The 15,972-nt window shown below is 36.7% G+C and overlaps 1 protein-coding gene across 4 annotated transcripts in view; it reads left to right on the plus strand.

The window, feature by feature from the left end:
* Positions 1-15,972, plus strand: part of LOC136029117 (platelet glycoprotein 4-like) — a 96,661-nt gene that overhangs the window by 19,100 nt on the left and 61,589 nt on the right. The gene's annotated exons all lie outside the window — the stretch shown is intronic.

The following is a 15,972-nucleotide window of genomic DNA, read 5'->3' on the forward strand; positions in this document are numbered from 1 at the left end:
TTATCTTAGTTTTGACAAGATTTTAGAAGAAAATAGATTTCAGCTGTAAGGAATAACTGGAGTTCGGGAAGGGGGGCAAACCGAGTCTGGTAGGGGCAGTTGCTCCCTGCCCATAGTAAATTACGCTCTTGTTGTTCTAATAAAGTTCTTCCTTTATTATGTTAAGGGAATCTCTATTTATTTGATTTTCGGTAATCCTGATGCTAGGCTCCGTTTCGTCGTCTTGATTAAACGCTATTTGGTAAAGGCCTAGTTTGGGGCTATTGAGAAGGAAACTTGCTAAGAAAAAAAAATTATTTCATAATTGCAGACAGGCACGCACCCACAAGCCACAAGGGAGGGGCTAAAGGGCCTGTAACCCTCCCCAAGAACAAGAGCTAAGAGCTCATATGGCACTTATGACGAGGTCGGAAGAGCCAAGAGCTCATATGGTATGAGCTCTAGCAAAATTCTATCAATCAATAGATTGCTTTAAAAGGAAAATCAGAGGCTTAATGTCAGTCGGGATTTAAAATAAGAGCTCTGAGTCACGAGGTCCTTCTAAATATCAACATTCATTAAGATCCGATCACCCACTCGCAAGTTAAAAATACCTCAATTTTTCTAATTTCTCCTCTCCCTTCAGCCCCCCAGATGTTCGAATCGGGGAAAAGGATTATCATGTCAATTTGTACAGCTCCCTGAAACGCCTACAAATTTTCATCGTCCTAGCACGTCCAGAAGCACCAAACTCGCCAAAGCACCGAACCCCACCACCTAACTCCCCCAAAGAAAGCGGATCCAGTTCGGTTACGTCAGTCACGTATCTAAGACATTTATAAACATTTTTCAACATTTCTGGTTTTCCCCTCCAGCTCCCCCCAATGTCAAGAGATTTAGTCGGGATTTGAAATAAGAGCTCTGAGACATGAGTTCCTTTCAAATATCAAATTTCATTAAGTTCCGGTCACCCGTTCTTAAGTTAAAACTACCTCGATTTTTCTAATTTTTCCAAATTAACAACCCCCAGCTCCCCCAAAGAGAACGGATCCGTACAAATTATGTCAATATCGTATCTATAACTTGTGCTTATTCTTCCCATCAAGGTTCATCCCGATATCTCCACTCTAAGCGTTTTCCAAGATTTCCGATTTCCAAAATTTCTGTTTCCCCCTCCAGCCCTCTACACCCATTCGTTAAATCTACACCCAACCCTCTGATCACCCATTCGTTAGATACCTGGATTTCACGTTTTCCAAGAATTCCGGCTTCCCCCTCCAACTCCCTTCAATGTCACCGGATCTGGTCGGGATTTAAAATGAGAGTTTTAAAGCACAAGATCCTTTTAGATATCAAATTTCATTAAGATCTCATCACCCGTTCGTAAGTTACAAATTCCTCTTTTTTCTAATTTTTCCGAATTATCCCCCCCAACTCCACCAAAGAGAGCGGATCCAGTCCGGTTATGTCAGTCACCTATTTTGGACTTGTGCTTATTCTTTCCACCAAGTTTCATCCTGATCTCTCCGCTTTAAGCGTTTTCCAAGATTTTTGCCCCCCCCCCCCTAATGACACTGGACCCGGTCGGGATAAAAAAAATAAGAGATCTGAGTTTCGAGGTCCTTCTAAATATGAAATTTCATTAAGATACGAGCACTCTTTCGCAAGTTAAAAATACCTCATTTTTTCTAATCTTTTAGAATTTACCTTCCCCACAACTCCCCCAAAGAGAGCAGATCCGTTCCGATTATGTCAATCCCGTATCTAGGACTTATGTTTACTTTTCCCACCAAGTTTCATCCCAATCCCTCCACTCTAAGTATTTTCCAAGATTTTAGGCCCCCCAACTTCTCCTTCACTGGATAAGGTCGAGATTTAATATACGAGCTCTGAGACATGGTAGCCTTCCAAACATCAAATTTCATTAAGATCCAATCACTTCTTCGTAAGTTAAAATACCTCATTTTTCTGATTTTTTAGAATTAACCCTCCCCCCAACTCCCCCAAAGAGAGCAGATCCGTCCCGGCTATTTCAATCACGTATCTAGGACTTGTGCTTATTTTTCCCACCAAGTTTCATCCTGATCCTTCCACTCTAAGCGTTTTCCAAGATTTTAGGTCCCCCCTCAATTCTCCCCAGTGTCAACGGATCCTGTCGGGATTTAAAATGGGAGCTCTGAGACACGATATCCTTCAAAACTTCAAGTTTCATTAAGATTCGATCACCCCTTCGTAAGTTAAAAATACCTCATTTTTCTAATTTGTTCAGTATTAACTCTTCCCCCCCCACTCCCCCAAAGAGACCAGATCCGTTCCGGCTATGTCAATCACGTATCTAGGACTGTGTACTTATTTTTACCACCAAGTTTTATCCTGATCCTTCCGCTCTAAGCGTTTTCCAAGATTTTAGGTTTCCCCCTCAATTCCCCCATTGTCACCGGATCTGGTCGGGATTTATAATAAGAGTTCTGAGACACGATACCCTTCCAAACATCAAATCTCATTAAGATCGCATCGCCCTTTTGTAAGTTAAAAATACTTCATTTTTTCTATTTTTCAAATTAACCGGCCCCCCCACTCCTGCCCTCCAGATAGTCAAATCGGGAACGACTATTTTTAATTTAATCTCGTCTGGTCCCTGATACGCCTGCCAAGTTTCATCGTCCTAGCTGGCCTGGAAGTGCCTGAAGTAGCAAAACCGGGACAGACAGACCGACAGAATTTGCGATCGCTATATGTCACTTGGTTAATACCAAGTACCATAAAAAATTGAATTCTGTTTTTAATTCTTATTTAATCTGCTCCGTTTTGTCATTCATTCCTTAGTCCTTACTCAAAACTTGCATTCAAAGAGTTAAAATAAACTTAAAGTAATGTAACTTAAAATACCGTTTTTGGTAAATGTAATACAGTTCATATAATTGACTTATCAATAAAGTGAACATACCATTCGATGCCTTTTTTATTATCTTTACGAATATAATAATTGCTTCTATCGCAAAATCAAGTTTAAGCCCTTTTTGATCTAACCTAACTATAAATAATTTTGGCACTTAGAAAATGAAGTATTATTTTGTCGAAAACGGCCGAGAAAATGGTGCTGAGAAAACGTAGTATTATTTTGTCTAAAAGGACCTATAACTCATACTTTAATTGAAAATTCGTCATTTTTAAGAGCTCAAAAAGTGCCTAAACTTGAATTTGCGATAGAAGCTATTATTATATTCGTAAAGAGCATAAAAAAGGGCATCGAGTGGTAAGTCAATTATGTGAACTGTGATACGTTTACCCCGTTTTTTCTAATATTTTCGTTGGTTGACCCAGGGACCCTTGGTCAGCCCCTCCCCGTTAATCATTTTCTGAGTGCGGAACTGTTTTCAGATTAAATTGTATTTTAAACACTTTGAATGCAGATCCAAAATAATTTACCCCCCCCCCAATGTGCAAGAATATAGCACAAATTATGTTATACCCATTACAGCCACACGATTCTCACTTCATTCCATTCAGAAAGTTTATATTTATTAAAATTTCCGAGTTACCTCCAGGCTTTGCTTATGCCACAGTATTGTACGCGGACTCAAGGTCTATGCTACGAGAGCACGGGGTCTTGGGCAAACTGAATTTTAACAGTTCCAAATATTGTACGTACCCTGTCGATGTTAGTTGATATATATATATATATATATATATATATATATATATATATATATATATATATATATATATATATATATATATATATACTAGCTGGGATCAGGCGGCTTCGCCGTCTGGCCCCAGTATGTATATGTAAACGTATATATATGTACATACGTATATATCCACTTTGGCAGGATATTTCACGTTTTCTCTCTCTAATCAATTAAGTAAATTTTAGGACCATTTCTTCTGGATGGAATTTTACAACGGATAAAACTCTCTGTCTTTTTATCTTTCGTTTTTGATGCCAGAGTACCCAGAGCTTTATCTTAGTTTCATGGTTAAATTTTCAGTTGACCATGCCCCCCCCCATGCCTGTTGAGTTTAAAAGCTACTACTTGCAATAAGCTACTTACTACTTGCAACTACACTAATAAGTGTTGTTTTCCCTATGACTCTTGGAAGTACTTACATGCTTCGTTTTTTTTTTTTTTTTTTTTAAGTTGTTTAACCATAATTTAGCGAGCTGCTTTCTAAGATTTTGACCTGTCAACCACAGCTTAGATACCAATACAGTTATAAAAACTCCTATCTTGCCCATGAGAAGCTTTTGGTACAGAGCTCTGAACTTGGCGCCTCCTCCAAGCCCGCGCTCCGACGCGTAGATCGTACTACAACACCACAGGCGGGAACGCAATTTTGTTTTGAACGTAATTTTCACATAGCAATGCATAGACTTTTAGATTCAGACTACCAGTTTCCTGTCTCCAGCCGCTAGCATCGCTACCGCACACTGTGTCCCAAAAATAGAGTTTTCATAACTGTATTGGTATCTAAGCTGTGCTGTCAACGAAATGGCCACTACTGTAAATTATTACATTCAGAGGGCTACGCTCAGGGCTTCCGTAAACATAGGTTCTTCGGCCACCTCCTATCTCGCCATCCCTGGCATTGATCCTGATGCCCTCTTCTGAATAAACATTAAAATAACAAAAAAGAACCACCATTCGATTCCCAACTCCCATATCAATTGGCATAGTGATGACCACCATAGTGGTCATCACTATGGCAATTACGTCCCATATCAATTGGGGTCAGATATGGCCCAAGGTTATACACGAAACTTTTCAGATTTTTCAGTTGTTTTTTTTTTTTCTTTTAATTGACACTATTTCACATTACGAACCAACTGTTGATGATTGATAAATACAAAAAAAAATTTACAAATCCGGAAATTTTTGTATATAACGTATAACTAGACTTAGCCCCATAAGGGGGGTGGGGTGCACTTGTTACCGTGGTCATCATTATAATTAGAATCAGTGTTGAATAAGGAACTAAAATTGAATGGTACAAGTCTTTATTGTGACAATGTTTGGTTCAGAAGAGGTCATACACAAGTCTGTTGCTTAAATATACCCCAGGGCTACAAAACAATGTCTTCAGTTTTCCTCCTCTCCTCTATTGGGTTCACAGACATGTCAAATTTGACCGTTTAGTACCTGTCAAGATTAAATAAAAAAACAAGTTTTTCTACTGAAAGTAAGGAGCAGCGTTAAAACATTAAAACGAACAGAAATTATTACTTATATAAGGGGGCTGCTCCTCCTCAACACCTTGCTCTTTATGCTGAAGTTTTTTAGTGCTTTAAATAAAACTTCTTAATGTTCTAATTAAACTACCTCGTGTTTCGGGAGTCGTTCTTAAGGAGTTGGGAGAAAATTCAAACTTCAACGTAAAGTGAAAGATATTGTTGAAAAAAACTTGTCTTTTTATTAAATTTCTGATTGTTTTTCTAAATAACGCAAAGAAATCCGGCTCCACCTATACGGAAAGATCCGTCCTCCCCACGGATATATTCTCTAGCAAATTCAATCTTAGTGAAAATTTACACCCGACAATAGCCCTTGACATCTCCACGCGTAAAATTGAGTCGACAAAGAGAAAGTAAGACATAAGATGAATCTCGTATAGCGGAAATTTCCCCCCTCCCCCGGAAAAATGTATACACACTTCCCAATAACAAATGCTATACGCAAGCAATGGGCAAGTCTTATAACTTAAAGACCTTCACCCAGGGGTTGTGGGGGTCATGATATCTCCAAACGCATAGTTATTTGGCTTTTCAACGTAGGCTGAACAAAATGGCTATCTCAAAATTTTGATCGGACGATTTGAGAAAAAAAGGCGTGGGTGGGGGACTAGTTGCCCTCCAATCTTCTTGGTCGCTCAAAAATGGTACTAGAACTTTTAATTCCGTTCAAATGAGCCCTATGCCGATCTTCTAGTACCACTGGGTCGATGCGATAACCCCTAGAGAAAAACAAAACAAACAAACAAACACGCATCTGTGATCTTTCTTCTGGCAAAAAATTCAAAATTCCACGTTTTTGAAGATAGGAGCTTAAAACTTCTACAATAGGGGTTTCTGATACGCTGAATCTTATGGTGTCATTTTCATTATGGTTCTATGACTTTTAGGGAGTGTTTTCTCCTTTTTTTGAAAATCAGGTAAATTTTCTCAGGCTCGTAGCGCTTGATGGGCAAGACTAAACTTAACGAAACTTATATATTTGAAATCAGCAACACAATGCCGATTCTTTTGATATACCTCATTGTATCAAAATTCCGTTTTTTTAGTTTTGGTTACTATTGAGCCGGGTCGCTTCATACTTTCATACTTCATACTTTCATACAGTTCGTTACCACGAACTGTTTTACAGCCCCCTGTTTGGGGGCATATCTCTTTTTCTTCTTCTAAAACAATCTATGACAGGTTCCATATTGTAATGAATTTGATAGTAAATTGAAAATTGAATAAATTGTATTTTTTGAATCAGTATTTTTGAACAAAGCAGATTCTTTTGATGTATATTTTGATTTTTTGTTTTTGTTATTATGGATCCCTCTTTACTTATACAGTCGACTCTGGCTAGCTCGAAATTTTAGGAATAACAATTTTTTTCGAGTTACTTATTGTTCCACTTATGCATAGTTCGAGTTACAGAGGTCATTCTACATAAAATTCGACTTATAAAGGTAACGAGCTATAGAGGGATACAAATGATAATTCGAGTTACAGAGGTACAAATTACAAAACTTACTCCCAACAGCCACTACAAACTTAAGAATAATTTTTTTAGTGCAATATAGACTTGATATATCATGACTTGACTATCAAATGCTAATAGTAAATTTAGTTTGCTAGGAAATAGACTCCTGAACATTAACAAAATCTGATGCAAAAATATCTTAAACAAAGTTATACATATCAAAGTTTACACGTTACAACCTGCATACTGGAGTTCCGACTAACAGAGATCCGTTGAAAAAATTTCGAGACACAGAGGTACACTTTGACTTGTGGACATAAATTGAAAATTAAATGACGACTTATCTACTGAATTTTGAGCTACAGAGGTAATTTTCGCGTCACATCGACTTACAGAGGTAAAATGTGACCATATAATTATTTCTTTGGGCATTTTTTTTCTTGGAAAAAAACAAAAACAAGAGGATTTTTTCCAAGGGTATTGAAAGTAATTCGAGATGTCGAGCATTTTCAGTTATGGAGGTACAAGTTATTGAGAGTCGACTATACTTCATTCCCATGAACGTTTTGACTTACAATACGCTCTTGGTGCCTAATATTTTTATAGTATGATCGTTTTTTAAAGTAAAACAAAACTATTTAAAAGATGGCCATGAACTTGTATTTTCTATTAAAATTGATCTTTTTTGCAAAAAAAAAGAACGGAAAAAGTAAACGTAAGAAGACATTCAAGCGAGCCTTAAAATAGGTTGTGAGAGCTATGATTGTAATTTTTTTGATCATTTGCTTGTCCAAAACTTTCAAAGAAAGAAAGGGAGAGAGAGTGAGAGTTGAGTAAGAGAGAGAGATAGAAAGAGAGAGAGAGAGAAAAAGAGAGAGAGAGAGAGAGAGGGAGAGAGAGTTGAGAATATACTCTAAGAGTGCTAGAAAAAAGGACTAAACCAATCAAATGAAATATAATGCTTGCAACCAAATTTGCCTTTAAAACATTTATAGTTAGTAATTATCATTTATATTTTCCACTCATTAACCATAATGTCTTTCCGTCAAGAAGTCATGGTACAAATTTCTGAAGCGATTTAACGCTAGACTTGATGAAAAGTGGAGATATTACATTCATATGGTTAACTGCAAAGAGAGAAGGAGGGTAGTCATCATCACTATTAGATCAAGATTATCCGTAACCTGATTTTTGGCATTCCAGCTTCCATCGTCTTGAGGGTTTATTGAGGGGTGTACTTTTTAGGGGTGATAATATTAAACCTCCAGTCAAAGTAAATAAAGAGGAGGCTGTCTTAAATGTGACATATACCTTTCAATTTTAATAGATTTTTCAAGCATCCGAAGAAAATCATGGCTCAGAAAATTTGTGTTCCTTATCTGTTTTGATTTGTAGTTCAGTACTAGCTAAAACAGACCATTAATTAACCACTTAAAAAAAAAATTCTCTGGTGAAATAAGGAATAATGACATTGACTTGCGAGAACACGTCACAAAAATAAATCAATTGAATCAGAATACACTTTTAACGTGGAAGTGTAGGAAAGCAGTCTATCTTTGGTTAAAATTTAGTGCGAAGAGTAAATAGTTGATGAAGCGCGTGGGCAGAGCCCTTCTCTGCCTGGTAGCAACGGTCACAGACCAAACGATTTCAATCAGTGCTGTCACTTACTTGAAGTACTTTTACTTGAAGTACTACTTAAGTAAAATTTTCCATTAATTGTACTTGTACTTAAGTAAAAACTCTAGGGTGTACTTATTACTTGATACTTAGTAAGATTACAAAATTACTTAAGATACTTTTAATGTAATTGTTTTTCAAATACTTTACCTTTGACACGGAAATTTTGTGTGTGTGTGCTATGGCAATGTACAAGAAAACATCACCCTTTAGATTTAGAGTAAACTCAGATATAGCTCCATGCCCTATTTTTGGATATGAAATAAGGTATTTGTTTTTGACGAAAAAAAATTATGCTATGATTAACACTTGGTTTAATTTTTGTTTAAAAGTTATAGAACAAAGAAAATTGAAATTATTTCACAGTTCACTGGTCGACAGTGAGCTAAAATCTCTTGTTTTGTGCTAAATGTTGCATACTCTAGTCAATTTGGGCTGATATTTCTGACATTAGTGTTTAAGTTTTGTCATCTCGTCAACTGAACCAGATCTCTACCATTTCATCATCTTCAGGACCATATTATTGGTAAAACTACTGAAGCTATGAATCTTTGCCCATCTAAATGTTGTCTGCAATAAACAAGTCTAGGCAATTCTAGCTGGATTCAATGTAATGTTATTTTGTCAAATTCGTTCCAGCAAATTCAGATATTCAGACGAATCTGACTTCAGATTTGTCACTCCATTCATAGGTTATAAGCCCTACTAAATTAAAGGAAAACTCAACTTTCTTAAGACTTGAAACCCTCTCCCCCTCGCCCTATTTGAGATAGGGTTTGTGATATCAGAACTTAATATGAGCCCTGATCTTAGGCATCTTTGGTCTAGTTTTCATTCTGATCCGTTACTCCATTTGCAATTTATACTAAATTAAACAGAAAACTTAAATTTTTCAGGAATTAAAACCCATTCCCCCTTGTTAAATTTGAGTTAGGGTCTTTATCTCAAAACTTGATATGTGTCATGGTCTTAGGCCTCTTGGTTCAATTTTCATTCAGATCCATCACTCCAGTCGCAATTTGCTCTGAATTAAACGAAAAACTGTTTTTAAGCAGGTAAAGCCCTCTCCCCCCTGTTTTATTTGAGCTAGGGTCTTCATCTTTCAACTTGACGTGTCTCATGATCCTTGGCACCAAATCTGGCCATCAAAATTTTCATCCAAATCCAACCAGTTGTATTTCTCCCCCTATACGTGATTACACAGACGGACGGACAGACAGACAGACGGACAGACGGACGGATTTTGCAACGTCTTAGGTAGCCAAGTTGGCTAATTGGATCCAAAAAAAGGAAAAAATGGCTTATCATCATCCAGGTTTCATCACCTATTTGGATAGTGGAAAATATCCATCAAGATAGGTTTTTGAGATCTTCCTGTCTGTCCTCCCGTCTCTGCAATCGAGTATAGCGAGAGAACCGCCAGTCAGATTTGTATTGAATTTGAACTATTTTGATTTAAAATCGAGCTTAATTAGGGCGATGGGGCTTTAAGTTTTAAAAAAAATTCAAGTTTTTTTATTTAATTCACTGTAACTTGCATATGGAGATGAATTTCGATGAAAATTGAACAAATATGCCTAGGAGTATGGTATGCATTGAGTTCTGGGATGGAGACCCAAGCTTAATTAAAAGTTGAGTTTTTCATTTAATTCAGTGTAGCTTGCGAGAGATTGATGGATATCAGTGAAGCTTTTGGTTTAGTTTAGTATAACTTGCGAATGGAGCAACGGATCCAAATGAAAGCTAGACCAAGGATGACAAGGATCAGGGCTCACATCAAGCTCTGATATCACAAGCCATATCTAAAACAGGGGGAGGAGGGTTTCAAGTCTTAAGAAAGTCGAGTTTTCCTTCAGTTTAGTAGGACCTATAACTACTTCCACCCATGGCTTGCCCAAAGCCTGGAAATAACCTTTTTCCAAAATAAGTCATACTGAAGCCAACCTTCAACCAAATATTTCATTCCCAGAGAAAAATAACTTTGTATGGCACTTGATATTTACCAAGTGACATACAGTGATCGTAAATTCTGTAGGTCTGTCGGTCTGTCATTCCCGGTCTTGCTAGTTTAGGCACTTCCAGATAAGCTAGGACGATGAAATTTGGCAGGCGTATCAGGGACCAGACCAGATTAAATTTGAAATAGTTGTTTCCGCGACTCCAACCATCTGGGGGGGAGTGGGAGGACGGTTAATTTGGAAAAATTAAATCGGATCTTAATTAGATTTGATATTTAGGAGGATATCATGTCTCAGAACTCTTACATTAAATTCCGACCGGATCAGGTGACATGGGAGGGGGAAACCTAAAATCTTGGAAAATCCTTAGAGTGGAGGGATCAGGATAACACTTAGTGGGAAAAATAAGCACAAGTCCTAGATACGTGATTGACATAAACAGAACGAATTCACTCTCTTTTGGGGAGTTGGGGGGAGGGTTAATTCTGAAAAATCAGAAAAAATGAGGTATTTTTAACTTACGAAGGAATGATCGGATCTTGAATTTCATCGGATGAATTTTCGTATTAGAAGGAAGTCGTAACTCAGATCTCATGTTTTAAATCCCGACCGGATCCAGTGTCATTGGGGGTATTTGGGGGGGGACTGGAAATCTTGGAAAGCGCTTAGAGTGAAGTGATCAGGATGAAACTTGGTGGGAAGAATAAGCACAAGTCCTAGATACGTGATTGACATAGCCGAAATGGATTCGCTCTCTTTAGGGGAGTTGGAGGGGTGTCAATTCGTAAAAATTACAAAAATTGAGTATTTTTAACTTAAGAGCGGATGAACGTTCGTGAGGTATTTTGAATTTGATATTAAGAAGGAACTCATGTCTCAGATCTCTTATTTTAAACCCAGACCAGTTCTGGTGACATTGGGTGAGAGTTGGAGGGGGCAACCGGTAATCTTGGAAAACGTTTAGAGTGGAGAGATCGGGATGAAACTTGATGGGTAGAATAAGCAAATGTCGTAGATAAGTGATTGACGAAACCAGACTGGATCCACTCTCTTTGGGGTAGTTAGGGGGGTCCAGTGCTTTGGGGAGTTCGGTACTTCTGGATGTGCTAGGACAATGAAAATTGGTAGGCGTGTCAGGGACCTGCACAACTTGACTTGATAAAGTTGATTTCCCCGATTCAACCATCTGGGGGGGGGGGGGGCTGAAGGGAGAGGAAAAATTAGAAAAATGAGGTATTTTTAACTTGTGAGTGGGTGATCGGGTCTTGATGAATTTTGATATTTAAAAGGACCTTGTGTCTTAGAGCTCTTATTTTAAATGCCGACCAACATTAAGCCTCTGATTTTTCTTTTAAATTAATCTATTGATTCTTATAATTTTGCTAGAGATCATGCCATGTGAGCTCTTGGCTCTTCCGACATCGTCACAAGTGCCATATGAGCTCTTAGTTCTTGTTTTATTCTTTTTTTATCAGAAGGTTTTCTACTTAGTCTCGTGGTTTTTGCCACTTCATGGTATGAAAACTGCTGCTAGAAATAGATAGGTTTGAACTTCTGCCGTATTGTCTTCTAGTATATTTAAATGTGTGCTTGTATCGTGCCTGCGTCCCCTTAAAAGTTCTGTTTCTTACGGTAATATCGGTTTGTCTTCTGTTGCATATGCAGACGACGTACTTCTTGTTGCCCGGACTCGCCGTGGATTGCTTTCCAATTTTACTATATTAACCAATGAACTATCTAAGATTGGACTGTCAGTTAATGCGTCTAAATGCAAGTTTATTTGTTTTAATAGCCCTTATGCGGTCGCTCCATTCGTTACTGGGACTGCAATTCTGCCATCTTCTTCTTTAGTTAGTTGGCTTGATCTGTGTTTCGGTCCAATCCTTTCCACTACCTTTTAATCCCTAGTGAATCAAGCCGTGAAAAACCTACGCGTCGCTTACCAAAAAATGTCCCCAAACAAAAGCCGTTACAACCGCAACGGTTTGTGCGTGATTTATAACGCTTATTGCGCCCCTGTGCTTTTGTTTTTATCAGGCATGGCTCATTTGTTTCGTAAGAAAAATCCGCATACTCTATGTGCGGCTTATTTCAGATATTGCAAAATCCTCCTCCGGCTTCCTAGATGGCATCAAAACAGAAAAATAGTTGATCGATTTGGTTTAATAGATATGCCTTCTTGGATTCGGTCTTCCAGTGATGATTTATTTAAAAATACTGTCTACTTTATTCACGTTTACGACCCTCTGCAGCCTTTTTTCCATATTGATACTTGTTAATTAGTCCATGTTGTCTTTTGTTAGTTTAATTTTTTTTCTTGCTGTTTATCGTTTTTGTTTTTGTTTATTTATAATACTCCGTACTTTGTGTTTTTTTAATAAAGTTCATTCATTTATTCATTCATTCATTCTGCAGTTTGACCAGCCGTATAGAATGCGTCTGAATCAGCGGGCTTGCTGCAGGCCCGTGATTTTATAATATATGTTTATAGGGAGTCTTACTGACCATCTCAATTGACTACACACCATGCGGCTTGCTTGAGTGAAAACCAGCCAAAGGATATAGATACCATACATTTTCATAGAGTGTCTGAAATTTAACTTGAAAACTTGAGGCAGTTTCCTTGTAAAGGTGCCGAGGGCGAGACATGCCATCAATTGATTTTTGATTTTTTATTATTGAGCTTTAATTTCTCTTATTAAAAAAGTCTGCAACTGACTCACTTGGCTCCTTACTTTTAAATTTGTTTTTTTTTTGCTAGGGTTTTTACTTATTGAATCAGAGTACAAACTACTTTATTACCTTTTATCTGTTTTAAAGCCAATCGAAAGTTTATTTTCCTATTTTCAATATTTTTTCCACCATTCCAACATGTTTCAGAATAACCCTGTATTTTTTTCAACGTGCCAGATTTGACTGAACACTAATCGCCAGAAGTTCAACTCTATGTGCACTGTATTAATCCTGTCATGTGATGTGTCTGATCCAATCAGAAGTTTTTTGACTACACTTAATTGTTTTGATATTCTTTTTCTTTCAAGCCGTTGTGTTGAAAATTGGTTCAGATTATTTTTTGGACTTCGTTGGGTGTGTACCAGCCAAACAGTGGAAAACAATACTTTCAATATTTTTTCCATCATTCCTAGATGTATCAGAATAACCCTGTATTTTTTCAAACGTGCCAGATTTGATTGAACACTAATCGCCAGAAGTTCAACTCTACGTACACTGTGTTAATCCTGTCATGTGGTATGTCTGATCCAATGAAGAGTTTTTTGACTTCACTTAAATATTTTGATAGTCTTTTCCTTTCAAGCCGTTGTGTTGAAAATTGGTTAAGATTATTTTCTTGGACTTCATTGGGTGTGTACCAGCCGAACAAGGGAAACGGTTAAAAACTATAAAACGGAAATTCTGGTTCTTGATTAAGATTCCCAAGAGAGGAATGACAGAGGACATTTTATAGCCAAGGGAAGGGGCTAAGAAGCCTTCAGAATGGCTTTAAAAAAGGTAGCATGGACTTTATATCAGAAATATATATATATATATATATATATATATATATATATATATATATATATATATATATATATATATATATATATATATATATATATTTATATATACATAGAATAAATACTTTAAGTAGTACTTGAAGTAGTATTACTTAAGTACAATTTTGGCAAGTACTTGATATTTGATACTTAAGTAAGAATTTGGAAAGTACTTATTACTTGATATTTAAGTAAAAAAACAATGAGTACTTAATACTTGATACTTAAGTAAAAATTTGGAGCACTTGTTGCAGCACTGATTTCAATATTACTAGGAAGCTCTAATAGTATCTATGCACCACGTTTCCTCACACTTGGCAAGACCACCTATGGTAACTAGTTTTTTCGCTTTTCTGCGTAGAAGATCTAGTCAAGGGTCAACATACTATTACTCTCCGATACTGGTTAAATGTTTATGTAACTTTTCCTTCAAGTACAAAGCCTGCTATAGGCCTACTCAAGTTCGTCGAAGTTGAATTATAATAAAAATTTCTATGTATACATTATATAGTATATATATATATATATATATATATATATATATATATATATATATATATATATATATATATATATATATATATATATATATATATATATATATATACATATATATATATATATATATATATGTATATATATATATATATACATATATATATATATATATATATATATATATATATGTTTATATATATATATATATATATATATATATATATATATATATATATATATATGTTTACAAGGAACGTTAAAATATTTGTAGAATTTCTGTCTACAAGGAATGCATGCCGATTTGTGGGACTCTGAAGGGGTTATACTTGTAGACTTTTTAGACGGTCTTAAAACTTTTAGTAGATAATATTATGTAGAAAATTTAAGTAAATTCAGAGCAGAATTAAAGGCGCTAGTAAAGTGTCTGTGGTTAGAAGACAAGCAGCAATGAGAATTCATATATAGCAGTCAGCCACGTGCTGAGGGCAGGCGGTATCGGTATATATATATATATATATATATATATATATATATATATATATATATATATATATATATATATATATATATATATATATATATATATATATGTATATATATGTATATGTATATATATATCTATGTATCTATCTATATAAAAATAAGTTGTCTGTGGGTTATGTCTGTCGAGTGACGTCATGATTTTGTGTCGACTGACGTCATGTTTGTTGACTGACGTCATTATAAGGATTGAGCTGTATGCGTCATGAAGTTGTTTGTCGACTGACGTCATTTTTGTCAACTGATGAAATTACAGACCGGGACACCGGGACACAAATGACGACCGGGACACAGGGAATATAAATGACGACCGGGAACCTCAAAGAGAAATTACAGACTGGGACACCGGGACAAAAATCACGATCGGGACACATCTATCTATATATATAAAAATAAGTTGTCTGTGGGTTATGTCTGTCGAGTGACGTCATGTTTGTGTGTCGACTGACGTCATGTTTGTCGACTGACGTCATTATAAGGATTGAGCTGTTTGCGTCATGAAGTTGTTTGTCGAATGACGTCATGTTTGTCAACTGATGGAATTACAGACCGGGACACCGGGACACAAATGACGACCGGGACACAGGGAATATAAATGACGACCGGGAACCTCAAAGAGAAATTACAGACTGGGACACCGGGACACAAATCACGACACAGGGAATATAAATGACGACTGGGACACAGGGACACAACTACAACGGGGAAGCCGGGGCACAGGGAAGATATATAAATGACGACCGGTACACAGGGATTGTTCGAATAGAAATTACAGACCGGGACACAAATGACGACCGGGACACTCAAAGAGAAATTACAAACTGGGACACCGGGACACAATTGACGACCGGGACACAGGGAATATAAATGACGACCGGGACGCTTATATTCTGTACTAACATAGTATATGACAGCATTTGCAAAAGTCAAAATTAAGGCTCTTAACGAATTTCCTCACGCTTCTGACCTATCAAGATCGTTTTTTGATGCGAGAATATCCCAACGTCATTGTCATTGCCATATCAGACATATCGAATCAAATCGGCTAAAATACATTTTTTTTGCTTC

The sequence above is a fragment of the Artemia franciscana genome, chromosome 7 (assembly GCF_032884065.1).
Source record: "Artemia franciscana chromosome 7, ASM3288406v1, whole genome shotgun sequence".
NCBI classification, from domain to species: domain Eukaryota; kingdom Metazoa; phylum Arthropoda; class Branchiopoda; order Anostraca; family Artemiidae; genus Artemia; species Artemia franciscana.